At 40.9% G+C, this 16,425-nt stretch overlaps 1 long non-coding RNA gene across 1 annotated transcript in view; it reads right to left on the bottom strand.

Moving 5' to 3' along the window:
* The window catches only part of LOC129512515 (uncharacterized), a 44,954-nt gene extending 28,796 nt beyond the window's left edge, over positions 1–16,158 (bottom strand). The window contains exons 1-4 of the long non-coding RNA XR_008665042.1: positions 16,062–16,158; positions 11,523–11,598; positions 8,535–8,573; positions 7,845–7,981 (exon numbers count right to left, since the gene is read on the bottom strand). This is a non-coding gene — a long non-coding RNA (uncharacterized LOC129512515). The remainder of the gene's footprint in view (positions 1–7,844; positions 7,982–8,534; positions 8,574–11,522; positions 11,599–16,061) is intronic.
* Positions 16,159–16,425: the final 267 nt, after the last annotated feature.

Here is a 16,425-nt window from a genome sequence, read left to right as displayed (position 1 = left end):
AACCCCCTCTCATCCCTAGGATGAGGCTCAGGGATGGGTGGGAGGCAGGAGGTGTCTTTGTTATCAAATATTTGATAATTTTTTAAAGCTAGCGTTTTGATGTTTTTCTTTTACTGTTAGAAAATCTGGTACAAATGCCAAAATTTCTGCCATGCTTACCAAGATGCCAAGTCGAATTGCTATATTACCCACTATTTTTCCCATTTTGAAGATAGGGGTCCAGAGATCAAATAAGTAGCCCACATTTACAAAGCAAGACAGTGGCAGAACCACGACTCCAAAACCATGTGTTGGTTGGCTTGAGTGCTTGACTTTCCATTCCACATGCTACCTCACATTTCCTACAGGACTTGAGGTTTAGCAGCACAGCCCAGAGGTCATCCACTCACCGGTCAGGACTCTACTGTCCTCCAAGTGTCCTGGATTGTGTGTCAGCTTGAACAAGTCCCTTAACACGTCGTGCCTTCATTTCCCTGTTCATGTCTCAGTAGCCTATTGTGTGAAACTAGTCTGAAGAATGTCTAGGGGTAAAAATGCTTCCTGGGAAGTAAAAAGAGCATGAAGTCCAAAGAGATGCTACAAGAAGAAGCTTTTCTGACAGATGCTCTTTTTCTCAAAACCACATGGATTTCAAGTAGGCGAGGTGTGGCCTTTTTTCACAAAACAGCAGGATCGGATAAATGGATCCATGGTATCAATTTCTATTTTCCATCTTCTTTCAGATTATTAAAAGAATGTGGACCCAGTCAGCCACTGAGGGAGTATGAGAAACTCTGGAGATTGGGAAGCAGGAAGATCTAGAGAGGAGAGTGTCGAGGAAGAGCCTGCACCAGACTTTGAGGGTGTTTTCAGGCTGCAAAGTTCTCGCTAGGACTTGTGGGACTCTGAGATTCCCACAGAAGCCCTATTTATCCCTACTATTCTTTACTGATAGTTTTCATGCAGAACCTGAACATGTGAAGCAATGATCTGTCCATCTGAACTCAAGAAGAGGAGCCACAATGAGCTGGAATGGACTCTCTCCATTTAGACATGGAGGGACCGGAAGGGTGGCAAGGAATTTATTTTATTTTATCAAAGGACAACAACCTCTCACTGTTCGTTATTGCCCCATTTGATGACCATGCAGGAGACTGACTCAACAGAATGGTAGGTGTCTCTTCTTCTAGCCCTCAGGTTTCTCATGGGCCCAATGATTCTAGTGTTTTCTCTGCCCCTTTGGGTCTGGTAAGCACTAGTTATACCTCATTTCTTAGTGTCTGTCAGGATTTACTTTTTAATTTGAAATATGCACTGTAATTTGAAAATATGGGTTTTCTTTAAATAAATAATATTTGCCATTTTTCAAAATAGGTCTATTGGATCCCAGGCTAAGACACGGTAGCCAGATGTTGGCATGGAGATGGGTGGAAATGCTCTGGCTAGAAGTCCCCACTTTGAACTCAAAGCATCTTTGGGTCCACTGTGGCCTGTGACCACCAAGGATCCAGAGCTATATCTGACAAAGATCAGGAAAAAGATGAGGTGCTTATCCAGCCCTTGATCGGCAAGACAGAAATGAGGGGTTGGGGAGGAAGACCCATTAAACACCAAAAAATATTTTTAAGCCAGAAGAATGTCACTTCTTAAGTAAAGGCAGCAAGGACTCCACAGCCATATCTATACCTTCCCCACACTGCAGAGTAAACTCCAAATTGTGCCCCAACATGATGGTGCTGCTTCAGGTGGCGCCCTCCCCAGCAGCCCATCTACAAAGCTGAGGAAGTAAACTCTCCTCATTCCAGGAACCCAGATGGGACTCTCCAAAATGAAGGCCTTTCCAAAATAGCATCCCAGGGTCCTTTTTTAACCTCTTATCTCTGCTAAATCTGCAAGGCTCTGTGGGTTGGGTGGGAGCCAAGGGGGGATTAAGTGGAATTGGAGAAGTTTTGCAAATAAGCAGTTATCTACCATTAGCAACTTCACACCTACAGGGAAGGCTCAACTTCTCTCCCTCCCTTTCTTACCCAAGAAGGATAAGTAATAATTCTGTTGTATAAGAGTGTGTGTGTGTGTGTGTCCGTATGTGCATAAGCACACACATGTGCACTCACGCACAGTAGGCCACGTATGTATCTGCACACCTATCCACATGACCTGCATGACCATATCCTTACCTGCAATGTCTACAGAGTTGGCCAAGCCCCAGGGAAAACATGCACTGTGGACACCTGTGTAACCATTTTTAGCATGCACGCATGTGCATGTGAGTGTATGTGTGTGCGTGTAAACACATTTTTTTCTCTTCTTACAGATTCTCTTCTGAAGATTTCATCAGATCTAATAACCATTCTCTTCCATTTCTATCCTAACCAGGTTTTCTGCTATGTCTGCTTCAAATATCACAAAATAAAGGTTAATTTTTTTTTTTAACGGCCTTAGTCGTAGGACCTCGAGCTACTGCTACCAGCTTTCCTGGCTGGCCTTGACCTCTCTGGGGATATCTCCTACCAAGAATTCCCCAGAAACACACCAGTAACCTGAATGCATGGCCAGACATCTCAAGTGTTCCTTCTGGGTTATGTTATAAATTTTGGCTAAGGCATCAACACATGTCAACATGTTACTTTCAGTGACATGTTTGTCTTTTCTTTGTTAGCTTTGGTTCAAGGCCGTGAATCCATTTGGAGAAGTAACGTTTCCAAACCTTAGCAAAACTGGTCTAACATGCTTCATGGACTTTGGGGTTTCTCTCTGCCTGTCTCTTCCTTCCATCACTCTTCCTCCCCCTTTTCTTATAAATCCGAATGAAAAGGATATTTGGTGATCAAAGTGAATTCAACTGGCAGAGCATGAATGAACACAAACCACTGAGCTCCCAGTGACCTGTCTTTGGTCGGATCATGATGAGATCCATCTCCTGTACCCATTCTTGCTGCCTCTGGGGGGATCAACCATCTCTCCTGTTTTTATCTGAGCTTTGCAATTCTCTTTCTTCTTCGCAACAACAACGGTGGTCTATGCTCAGCTTTTAACCCTGCCTTCTCAAGTCTCTCCTCTCCTTCTTCATTATTCAAATGTCTTTGATCTGTTTGAAGTGGAGCTCCGGGGTACCTGCTGCCTTCCTCCCAGGGGTACTGAGAGCTCCAAAGCCATCTCCTCTTGTCCCAAGAGGGGCTACTTCTTTGCTCATTTCCTTTTGTCTTTGAGAGAACAATTTCCTTTGACTATGCTTTCATTACCCATGTGGGAAAGAAGGTGCCACCACAGCCCAGCTCAAAGATCTGGGCCTATGAAGTGATCTAAAAGTGAAGGTGTGTTGTGCATTCCTTATGGGCACCAGAAGGTGGCCAGCAGGAAGTCAGTTTACAGGGAGCAAAAGAACATGATTTTACTGCCTCTTTCTTAAAAATATATAAAAAATAAAAATAAAGTAAAAAGCTTCAGGTTTTAATAAATAATATTAATATACAGCTTGAAAAAACATCTTCATTTACAACCTTAAATCTAATCGGTTTTGGCTGTCCCAGAAACCCATTCACAAAAGATCAAGATATACCCCTATTAGGATATCCTAAAGAATTAGTCACAGACTCTGAAGAAATCTAGAGCAGGAGACAGCATGTGACAGTGAGCGGGGTAATAAAGCAGCAGGTAAATGGGATTCTAACCCTAGAACTGCTTCTGTGTGACTGTTGGCAAGTTACGTAATGGCGTTAGGGTTCAGTCTCCTCATCCGTAAAAGGGGAGGCAGGTTAACTTAAACCTCTAAATTCCCATGGGCTCCAAATACATCTGAGCAAGCCAGCAATATTAGAATGAGCATGTGTGCTCCCAAAGCAACTACTTTGAAGGAAAAATATATTTATTTAGATATACAAGTTCTGGTGTTTGTTAAAAAAAAAAAAAGATTTTTACTGCTTTATAGTCACACCTCGTATATTCCAGCTTCTGTTAGAAGCCTTTTATGACTCTGTCATTCATAAATTTGTCCAAACTCTTTTTTAATCCATTTACATTTCCTGTCTGTACTGCCTCTCAGGGTAATGAGTTCCATAACTTTATTACGTGCTAGGAGAAGTATTATTTCCTTGTTTGCCCTAAACTTCCCTCAAGCTTCCAAACTGCCTGTTTGCCCTAGTATTTCAAAATTCTACGAACAAGCCCATCCACAGTCTTTACTTTATAAACTAGAGTTAAAATCATTTTAGGCTGCTTCATAAAGCAAGAGCCCACCCCACACCATTCCCTTAATCACTATGGTTATTCAGACAATAAATGTGGGAGCGGATGGTGTAAGGAAGTCTTGGCTCCAAATGACTGAGAGTTGGGAGTGCCTGGAGGTCTAAAGCTTAGGCTTTAGAGTCAGACAAACCTACAGTCAAATTCTAGCTTTGCTACTTGCTGTGCGGTCTCCCTGAGCCTTACTTCCTCAGCTGGAAAATAGAAAATAGGACCTACCTCAGAAGTTATTGACTAATATAAGTTTTTGTAATGTGCCTAACACAGGGCCAGGTCTATTATAAATATCTCCCTAAATCCAGTGGTAGGTAGATGACAGTTAATGGACACTAAGACACTAGATAGACTTGATGTACAAGGTGTTCTAGAACCAGTGCTTACATTATGAGCAGGGCCCAGAGAAGTGGCTGGCAAAGACCAATCCAAGCTTCAATGCATGAGAAAATGGAAAGGTATCAGTGGGGAGTGATGTTCTGGACACTAGCAAGTGGATAGAGTTGAAGGGGAGATCTTTAGTAACAGATCAATAGGAAGTGTGATCTCAGCTTGAACTAAAGTGGTATCAGATCATGAACAATAAATATTTACAAAGTGGTAGAGGAGATTTTAAACCAAAAGAAGGAAGGAAAAGACAATATGCTCTTCCGAGAACAATACCTTGAGTTTCAGGGGGTTGAAAATTGATTTCTTGCTCATACTAACCAGCTGTGTGATCTTGAGCAAGTCAATGCTATCTCTAATTCCAGGTTTTCTTACATATAATATAGAATGAGTCTAGTTCGCTGACTTACAAACCATACTCCTTGAACCTGTATTAGGAAGGAGAGGAAAGAGTCAGGAATGAGGATAGGCTGAGTCATTGTCCCTAATTCAGTATGAGAATCTATACTTATAAGATTTTAAGATTGGCTTATAAAAGAAAATTGCATAGAGCCAAAATTACTCTTTAAAAAAAATCCTTAAATCACTCAAATGTATATTATTGTGGAAAGTCCAAAGGAACCAAAACCAGGTAAAGAAAAACAGAGTTATCTCTTCCTCTCTCATAATTATTCTGGCATTTGCTACTATTGAGCCAAGTGGCAGACTGAGTCTGTCTATCTATCCATCTATTCATCTGTCTGGCTGTCTCTCTCTTACACACACACACACACACACACACACACACACACACACAAATACATACAGGTACATGAAAACATGAACTAATGCAATGATCTTTCATTTAAAACTCAAAATCTGGCTTGTGGAGGTGCCTGGGTAGCTCAGTCAGTTAAGCATCCAACTCTTGATTTTGGCTCAGGTCATGATCTCAGGGTCCTGGGATGGAGCTGTGGATCAGGCTCCATCCTCTGCAGGAGTCTGCTTGAGGATTCTCTTTCTCCCTCTGTCCGTCCCCCTGCTCCCCACACACACACTCTCTCTCTCCCTCTCTTTCAAATCAATAAACAAGTCTTAAAAATAAAAATAAAATTTGGTTTGTAAAAAGGCTTACCCAGCTACAAAGAAAAATAATTGATACTACTAGATGAGATGCTGAAGTGCCTTCAACTCTAACAGAATGAGATTCCAACAAGAAGGATATAAGCCTTGGATTCAGGAATCTTATTAGAGGGATTGGAGAGAATCCATATGCATAGGAAACATTGGGACAATTTATTTGCACACCTAATCAGGCAACCAACAGGTGTGGGAAATTTATGGAAAATAAGAAAAAAAAACATTTCTGCATGAATACTGGAAGCCTAACAACAAAAAGAAACACTTGGCATCCACTAGCTCCATAACCTGACTGGCATCCTCATAAGTAACTGGTTACAAGAAAAGAATGTGGAGACTCTATAGGTTATTCCCTGAAGACATCATCCCAAAGTGTACCCAGGGCCAAAAAGACCAATAAAATTCCAGCCACACCATCAGCATGATTGCTTTTTTTTAATACAGATACTTTGTCCAACTCCTGAATAAAAGCATAGCCTAACCCAGCTAGGGTAATTTGCATTGTTCTCATTCTCTTACCTTGCAAAGACATAATGAACAGGACAAGGCAACTCAGAAAACAAAGAGAAAAAATAAAGGAAAAGAAACAAGAAGAAGAGGGTAACCGAGGGAGAAATGAAGGACAGACTGAAGTATTCCAAAGAGGGGGGTTGAGAGAATTGAAATGATAGAAGATTCTTCAGTGGGGAACATTGAGAGAGGGTGTTACCAATATCTACAAAATAAGGAAGGAGAAATAAGATGGCCATGGGCTTTCTCTGGTGGCTCCCTTCCTTCCTCACAGGAGCTTAGAGAAAGTTGTATGGAGATTAACAAAAAGCGTGTTCTATCCAATAAAGCAACATATCTTTAAGGTATATGTCACAGGTATAGTGTTCTCATTTGTCCAAAAGAAATGCTTGGAACTTGTTATTCCATGAGGAGGATTCAACAGACATTATAAATACATCCAAGAAAGGTTAGGAAAGATATAAATATGAGAACTTGAAGGAGAATGTAGCTCTGTATATCTCTGACCAAAAATAATCAGTTTTTTATGGAGAAAGTTGTTCTCTTCAAACAAAAGCATCATTTTGGAGAACATTTCTCAAATGTCTTCGCATTTCCCCATTTATTTGTTAGTGTCTGGAGGCAAAGACCAGGTCTTATTCTCCCTTATATCCATCTAAATAAAGTTCCATCTAGCGCACTGTCTTGTCCAAAAGAAATTTTTGTGTTTGCTGAAACAAACTTAATTAGATTGATTCATTGCAAGAGCTGGTATATAGGGTCTCCCAACAAGGTTTGTTGGTACTTTCAATGTCCCCTTTGTATCCACAAGATCAGTCCCTAACAATGATTACATTTTGTGTCATCTGGAAAACATTCTTTCTTGTGTGTTTGGAAAGATTCAACCTATTTGGTTTCCCAAGCTTTTCATCTAATAAACCTCTTAGAAAAGTATGTAATTTGAATAACAAGAGAATAAACTCAACCTTAGCCTATTGTGATACTAGGAAATAGTCAGTGCCAATCAATTTCAAAACAAGTCCCAGAGTGAATGCATCCAAATAAAACAGCGGTTAACCTACACTTTTCTTCAGAGCATGACTATTGGTGTTGAGCCTGTGAAGGAAAAGGAGTATCTGTGAGCTACCAAGACTTTTCACCATCCTTTTTGAGGAGCAACTAACTATGAAACAAGAGATGGAAAGTCTAAATCCAGTTCTGTCACAAAAGGACCTGTGGCTTCAGGTGAATGATTTAGCCTATCTGGGCCTCAGGTTCCTCATCTGTAAAATGCAGAGGTCACAGACTAAGGTCATAACCCCCAAATCCAAGAATTCTATCCTCTCATATCTATTGGTTAAGAAAAATACTGTTTCCAGAAAATGAGATTTTGAGTTCTATATTTGAGAACATAGATTTTCTAACTAATGCTAACTTAATTAATTAGAGCTCCAAAAGGTATCTGACAGCCCAGATAAAAAGATTGTGTGTGTGCACATGCATGTGTATGTGTGTGTGATGTAGGGAGGGTGAGAAGGGTTGTATAAGGCAAGAGTTTAATAACAAACTCTCCTTAAATTCCCCTGATTCTGGAAGAAAACTGATTTTCTCTGTGATGTGACCACATTTCATACCACATTTCCATGTTCATGTTTATTAATGAGACAGCCTTCCAAGGAGCAATGTTCCTTCTGAGAATGTTCTTAAGGTCCATCCTCCACTCCACTATTGGATGAAAACTTCTGGAGTGTAGAGCCCACAGGCCACAGTCCTGAAATGGTTCAAGAAGTAGAAAAACAGAGTCCTATGGGGAAACAATGGCATGCAGAGAGGGGTAAAAAGAAGTAGGCTATGGAGAAATTCTAGAAATCTTGCAAGAGAAGTTAGAGGGGTGCACTCATTCTAGACAGCTGCAAATCCACAAGAAGATGGAGATTACCTCAGAAGATTCTACAATCTTTCCAGAATTCTAGTTTTTTACTGACATGTAGAACTGAAATCGGTGAACAACATGGCATGAACATACGATGGCATGCTAATGGGCCAAGAAACAGCAAATGGAACCAAGAAAGGGCATAGTCTTTAAAGGCTCATGGACCAGAATGGCTAGTGCCTGGCTCATGATAAATGCTGTAAGAGTGTTTGTAAATAAATAAAAACAAAAACACTTATTGTCCAAAACCCATGTGAAATATAAGCCTGCCACCGGCATCTTAAAATGTTTTCAGCATTGTTATCTACAAGACTTTCTCCATTCATATAAATAATAGGCCTGAGCTGTGACTGTGTTGTAACAAGAATGGATGATGAAAGCTCTTACTTACCTGCAGTCAACTTCATATGAATTGAAGGCACGTTTTGCCCTGTGGCAAAAGAATATAGAACAAAGTAGAATGAATGGCCTCTGCCTACAAGATTGCTATCCAGTTGGTGAGGTAAATTATATGTGTGCCCTAAGTTAAAATCTACCCAAGAGATGTCATCAGACAGTGTAAATGCCAAATGACTGATACAGACAGGGTATGCAGTGAGCAAGAATAGTGTAGACTCAGCAGGTCAGGGAAGTTTTCACGGAGGAGAGCTTGAGTTGTGAGCATGAGAGGAACAGTGAAGAGGAAAGGAGAGATTTCCAAAAGGCTGGAAGAATGAGCATAGGCACCAACATTGGAGAAGAATTAGCAGTGAAATATGACATTGCAATGACTGGTAGATCAGTTGGCCGGGCTAAGCAACTCAGACTTATCCTATTAGTAATAGGGAATACTTAAACAGTGTAAGGTAAGCTCTCAGTCATCAAAAATTCTCTAAGCGAATCTAAGATATTGATCACTTCTGTCAGTGGTAGTCCTTCTTCCTAGTAGCCACAGAAAAACTATTCAAGGGTGCCCTCATCATATATGCTTTTAACTGATATTCTTCCTAAGTTATAGACACACTTGCAACCTTGAAGAATATTCTGGAAATGGAAGAAATCTAAGAAGTTATTTCTCAGTCAATGCAGAATTTTTTTCTATGAGACCCACAAAGGCAATATATTCCTCAGGCTGACGCAATATACTGCACCAAGAAGGAACTCAATAAAGGTTAGTGAGTGACCAAATGAATCCAACCATTGCTTAAAATTGGTAATTTGGATTTCACTTAGAGTTGGGCAGCATTTACTCCTCAGAAACGTCTTTCTTTCTTTCTTTTTTTTAAGATTTTATTTATTTATTCATGAGAGGAGAGAGAGAGAGAGAGAGAGAGAAGGGGGCAAGGGGGCAGAGGGAGAAGCAGGCTCCATACAGGGAGCCTGATGTGGGACTCAATCCCGGGTCTCCAGGATCAGGCCCTGGGCTGAAGGCAGCGCTAAACTGCTGAGCCACCTGGGCTGCCCTAGAAAGTTCTTTCTTACTTTGACTTAAGTTCTGTCTCTTTCTACCACTCGTTAGTTCTAGTTTTACCATCCAAAGAAACATAACAAATCTACTCATTCTTTTGAGTATGAGTTTTTTTGAAAATTTGAAGATATTGGTTGGGTCTTAGCCTTTTCTTTTCCAAATAATATCTCCCGTTTCTTCTTAGAGCTCAAAGGAACCAATCTGCTATCATGAATAATACTGTATTCCCTTTCTCTCTTAGTGCACTGAGCAAGATGGGTTGCATAAGGGGTTGCATTATAGATTGGGGGGTAATCCTCCCAGGGGCTAGATCCATGAGTCCCTGAACTTTTTGCATATGTGCCATGCATCCCTGGGGTGTGTACTATGTCCTGCTGCAGCTGAGGCACATGGCCACTTTCCAATGAGCCTGATCCCTTCTCCCCACAAGCCCCTAAACTCCTATGCTGTAGGATCTATGGAACCTGTCATCCTCCCACTGCTTGCATTTCCAGCAGATGGCATTTTCCCAGGAAGATGCTCCTGCTGGCAGCCCCTGCCTACTCTAAATCACAGCCATTACCACTTAAGCCTACTTCCTCCCGCTTGGTCCCCAGCGCCTTGAGCAAGCAAAAGCATCTGGTTCCTCATCCTCCACGCCATAATCCTTCAAATCCTTGAAAGCCTTCATTAAATCACAATTCTACCAATGTCACCACACCCCTAAGCTTCAGGGAATGCTCGATTACAAACCAATCCTTCACCTTCTAACACAGAGGGTCATAGCCAACATTTCTAAAAAACAAAACAGAAAATACCACAGCTAATCATCCTTGATAAACATAAATATTATTTCTGGAATTTTTGTTTTTTATATACAGTAACACTTTTTGAAAGCTATGTACATGGATATCCTGTATGTCTAAACATAAATATTCTTCATGGACTGAAATGAAATATTAAGTGTCTGTTATTGTGGGTGTTGGCCGAACGAACATGATAAACACAATGTTCCTGCAGCCCAAAGCTGTGGCTGTCACTAGCTAATGTCTGAGCCTACAGGGCTATGTAATGGAAAGAGGATTTCTGAATATAGACTCCACATCTGTCTTATTCAACTTGGCATCCCCCATGCTGCTCTCACTATCTGCATAAAGGAGGTGTCTGATAAATATTTGTTACATGAATGAAATCCACTCCCTGGCTGAGTGACCTCTGGGACTCACTCTTCTCATTTGTAAAATGAATCTTCACCATTTCTTGATGAACTCTGAGTCCCTTCAAATGCTACTCTGACAACCCATGACTGCCTCCGAATCCTGGAAAATGAGTTTGCAATGGCAGAGGTTGGCTCTGGTAATTCCTCTCTTCCCCCGCATTCACACTATACAAATAACCACCCTGGGTAAGAAGTGTGAGGATAAGCTGGTGCTGAAAATGAGCTAAGAAAAAAACCAAGTACACCCTGCCCAGTGTATGTCAGGCTGTGGTTTGTACTAGATTAATGAAAGCCCCACATGGCATAATTGTGTTTACAGTGAGCTTATAGGACTTTTCCCTCAAGGTAGGAAAGGAGGTTCGGGTTAAACAAATTATTTAGCTTTTCCTGACCTGAACTGGCAACAGTGATGGGGAGTGGTAGCTGAGGAATGGCCTTCCCGATTTCAGCCCGGATTATGCTCACCTTGAGTGCCTTTGCAACCAGACACTGGTCTTCCATCAAGGAAGCAAAAGGCAATTCCTATGCTCTGAAAAGGTCTAAAGCCCCAAATTGCTTCCTGTGGGCAAATTGTACCTTGTCCAATTGTGTAGAAGTAACATCTAGCTACAGGGCAGCAAACTGCTGGTATTATAGGAATTAAAGGTTCTGCTTTTTGGCTGGAGCAATGAAACAAATAAGTAAATGTGATTGCCCAGAAATAGAATCCTGTTATCTTTATTGCTGTCACTCACCTCTTCTTCCTGAGACAGAAACACTGCGTGGAGTCACATGCAGCCCACATCTATGGGAGGGTGATACCATGTAGTTCTGTTAAGAAGAAAACACACATCTTACCTGCTGAGCCTACACAACACCAAAATCCTAGTTCGAACGAACATGTCACTGAACGAATTCAATGACCGACATGTTGCCCGGGCATATTTGACTTTGGTCTAAAAGCAAATTAATTTTAACTACAGCTTGGGGAGTGGGGATGTAATTTTGCTTAGTTTTTATGGTGGATCTTTTTTCAGTCAATCCATAACCATTGCCAATTTCTCTTTAGTCTCTGAAGATATTTTTAGGTATGAGACTGTACTAACAGGATGTATGTAATTTATTGGCAAAACTTTCCTGTCAACCCGTCAGTCATTTTTGATTCCAAATTACATGGGCCCAACCCAGGTCTGGGATGCATTCACATTAAATGATTGTGGATCATTTATTTCAGAAATGATAGGTTGGAGAAAATGTGCTTTGCACATGAGAAATGAAAACCCACAGCATGTCAAGTTTCCTGTTTCCTTGCGATCCTCATTTTTCCATTTAGCCCCTATTTTAACTTTTCCTCCCTCTTACTTAAAGGTCTTCAGAGGATCCAAAAACAGATCAGGGAAGGCCTAGCCACCCACTCCTTGGCCCCGGGTTGAGTAAGACCACCTCCTAGAGGGTAGGAAGGAAATAATCACAATCATCACTGACATTTTGTATCCCCCTTGGGAGTTCAGCAAGGTAATGAGAGGAGGGTGATGACCTACATCTTGTAGGCTCACCCGGATGAGGTCATACAGAAAGGAAAAAAGGTGCCAGAACACAAATACATGCGCTCACAATGCTTCACTTTTTTCCTAGAAATGGCTCCCACTCTTTGTGAATTTCCTCATGGTGCACGATGACGTAAAGAAGGGAATATGTTCTGTGAGTGGGTGTTATACTCAGAGAAACAGGCTGTGCGCCTTCTATAAGCCTCTTGCCTGCTGTCAGAGCAGACAGTCAGGAGAGGTGGCAGGAGGTAAAGTGGGAGACGTCAAAACAAAGAGGAACAGTGTGCAGCTCTCACCAGCTCCAACCTTGATGATATGGGGCCCTTCCACACGAAGCTGAACTCATCTCTGACCTATGAGTGGGAGAAGCTGAAGAGGCAACCTTATGGGCCTGGAGGCTGCCCTGAGCACCTGCCCACAATTCTGTAAACAAAACTTGCACAAAAACAATTATTCAGATTTGGTTTTGTGCCAATTCTCAGGCAATTTTTGTAATCATTTAAATTTTTATTTATTTAAGCTTTTAATAGAGGTATAATTTCCATAGTATCTATCTTAGATGTAACTGTGGTTGATGCTGATAAAGGCATATGTTAATGTAACACACCCCCATCAGGATATAGAATACTTCCATTACTCCAGAAAGTTCTTTCCCAGTCAATATTCCTTCCCTGACTAGAAGTAGCTTCTGTTCTGAGTTCTATGGCAACAGATCCACTTTGTCTGTACTAGAACCCCATAGAAATGGAATCATACTGTTATTTACCCTTTCATGATACAGATTATTTTACTTAATGCACTATTTGTAAAGTTGTCTGTATTATCATGGGTATCAAAAAACCGTTCCTTTTTTAAAAATATCTTTATATATTTATTCATAAGAGACACACAGAGAGAGAGAGAGAGAGGCAGAGGAAGAAGGGCAGAGGGAGAAGCAGGCTCCCCACAGGGAGCCTGATACAGGACTAGATCCCAGGACCCTGGGATCATGACCTGAACCAAAGGCGGATGCTAACCACTGAGCCACCCAGGTGCCCCTAGACCATTCCTTTTTATTGCCAAGTGGTACTCTATTATATGAATATAGTGCAAGTTACCCATTTACCTGCTAATGGACATTTAGGCTTGAGACAATTATGAATGCAGCTACTATGAATATTTTTATTATAAGACATTTAGTAGGTGCAGAGACCATGTGATTTCACTTGGGCAAATTTTTCAGTGGAATTACTGAGTCCTATTAAACATAGGATAGGGCTATGTTTAACTTTATTAGAAACTGTCAAGCTGGGACACCTGGGTGGCTCAGTGGTTGAGGGGCTGCCTTTTGGCTCGGGGCGTGATCCTGAAGTCCTGAGATCGAGTCCCACATCGGGCTCCCTTCATGGAGCCTGCTTCTCCCTCTGCCTATGTTTCTGCCTCTTTCTCTCTGTGTGTGTGTCTCTCACGAATAAATAAGTAAAAATCTTAAAAAAAAAAACACTGTCAAACTTTTTCAAAGTGTGGTGTTAACTAAATTGCATCCCTCCAAAATTCGTATGTCAAAGTCTCAATCCCTGGTACCTCAGAATACAGCTATTTTTGGAGTTAGTGTCTTTAAAGAGGTAATTAAGATAAAGCGAGGTCATTAGAATGGGTCTACTCTACTATGATTGATGTCCTTATGAGAAGAGATCAAGAGATACACACAGAGGGAAAATCATTTGAAGACACAGGGAGAAGACGGCTATCTATAAACCGATGAGAAAGGCTTCAGAAGAAACCAGTCCTGGCCCCACAGGACTTCTAGCCTGCCTACCTAAGACTTCCAGTCTGCAGAAATGTGAGAAAGTAAATATCTTCTGTTTAAGCTACCTGCCTGTGGGCCTTTGTTATGGTATTTCTAGCCAACTAAAATATGTTACCACCGTCTTTACACCTCCAACAGTGATGTATATGAGTTCTGGTTTCTCCACATCTTCATCAACACTTACTATTGACAACATTTTTAGCTTTAGCCATTCTAGCAGGTGAATAGTGCACAGGATTGTAATTTCCATCTGCATCTCTCTGATAATTAACAATGTTAGGCACTATTTTGTGTGCTTACTGGCCATTCATTTATCTTCTTTTGAGAAGCGCCTGTTCAAGCTTCATATTTTTATTACTGAGTTGTAGGAGTTCTTTACAAATTCTGAATACAAGTTCTATAACAAATAATGGAATGCAAGCACTTATCCCCAATTTAAGACTTGTCCATTCATCTTCTTGCCTGTTCAGTAGCTTTTGAAGAAAAGTTTTAAATTTTAATAAACTTCAATATATTATTTTTATGATTATTTTTTTTCTATGTACTCTGTAAGAAATCTGTTCCTTGTCCAGGTCAAAAGATTTCTGGAAACTTTATGATTTTAACTATGTTCATGTCTATGACCCACTCAAAATGAATTTATGTGTATGGTGTGAGGTATGTAATAAGGGTCCTTTTTTTTCCCACATATGTTCCAGTACAATCTGTTGAAAAGGTGATTTTTGCCATTGGGTTTCTTTGGAAACTGTGAAAAATCAGTTGACCATGTATGTATAAGGTTTACTTCTGGATTGTATTTTGTCTCATTGAACTGTGAGTTAGAACAGAGAAACCCAATGGGGAAGCTGACATGCCAGGGATGATGCTCCCCTCCATCTTTTTTTTTTTTTGTATATATATATTTTTTTATTGGAGTTCGATTTGCCAACATATAGTATAACACCCAGTGCTCATCCCATCAAGCGCCCCCCTCAGTGCCCATCACCCAGTAACCCCATCCCCCCCCCCCGCCCAATTCTCCTTCCACTACCCCCTGTTCTCTCCATCTCATTAAAGGGCACCAACATCCCATCCAGTTGCACCAACCAGTGAAAGACATCATTATCTCTTATGTATAGGAACATCTACCTGCCCAGGGTCACCTGCATTCTCACCGGCCTCTTTCTAAACCATTTTCTACACAAACAATTCATCTGTTACCACTTAAAATCATTCAATGACTTCCCATTTTTCTTAAGATAGATTTAGAATTCTTTCCTAGAGTTTGCAATAAGATCCTTCATGGTCTCCACTCTATGCACACTAGACTTCTTTAGTTCCTTACTTTCTTCTGCCATCAGGACTCTTCATACTGTTCCCCGTCTGGCTTCTCTTCCTTAATCAGATATCTCCTACTCTCCCTTTATTTCAAGCATCACTTCTTCAGAGAATCTCTCCTTTTATCTCTCTAATTAGATCAAATATCTCCCTTACAGGATCATGTAGCACCTCTTCTTTATGCCATTCACCATAGTGTGATTTTTTTATTCTATATTTTTATTATTTGATTAACTCCTTTTCCTCATTTGTCCTCTACACACCATAAGGACAAAGATTGTGTCTGGATTTTGGTCACGATTTTATATCAGTACCTAGCTTTGTCCCTGACCTGCAGCAGTTGCTCAGTAAATATTTGTTGGGTAAATGAATAAAGAGCAAAGAAGCTAAGAAAGAGAGAAGACATAAACTTGCTTCTCTTTCTCTTACCCATCCAGCCCTTGCCACTAGCACCTTGTCCAATCCACCTTCAGAATTTGGATTCTGCCTAAGTCTGACCACATCTCACTATTACTGACCACCATTCTGGTCCAAGCTACAGAGTCTCACCAGAGCTTCCCTAGGGGTTCCTTTGTACCCTGTATTAGTCCACAAACCCCACAAATTGGGTGGTTTTTAAACAACAGAAATTTATTTCTCACCATTCTGCAAGTTGGAAGTCCAAGATCAAGGTGACAGCTTGGTCAGGTTCTGGTGAACACCCTCTTCCATGTTGTAGATGGCTGATTTCTCACTGTGTCCTCACCTGATGGAAGGTACTAGGAAGCTTTTTTTCAGCACTTTTATAAGGGCTCTAATCCTAGTAATGAGGGTGGAGCCAAAGGCCCCGCCTTCTAATATCATCACCTTGGAGGTTAGATTTCACCATATGAATTTTGGGGGAACTCAAACATTCAGACCATAGCATACACTAAGTTCATTCCAGAACAGTAAGCCTGAATCTTTTAAAATATGTACCCCACTTGACATGATCTAACAGTCCACCACAACAATCAGAGGACCTCC

The sequence above is a fragment of the Nyctereutes procyonoides genome, unplaced genomic scaffold (assembly GCF_905146905.1).
Source record: "Nyctereutes procyonoides isolate TBG_1078 unplaced genomic scaffold, NYPRO_anot_genome, whole genome shotgun sequence".
Lineage (NCBI taxonomy): Eukaryota > Metazoa > Chordata > Mammalia > Carnivora > Canidae > Nyctereutes > Nyctereutes procyonoides.
This window is presented reverse-complemented; position numbering and strand designations above follow the sequence as displayed.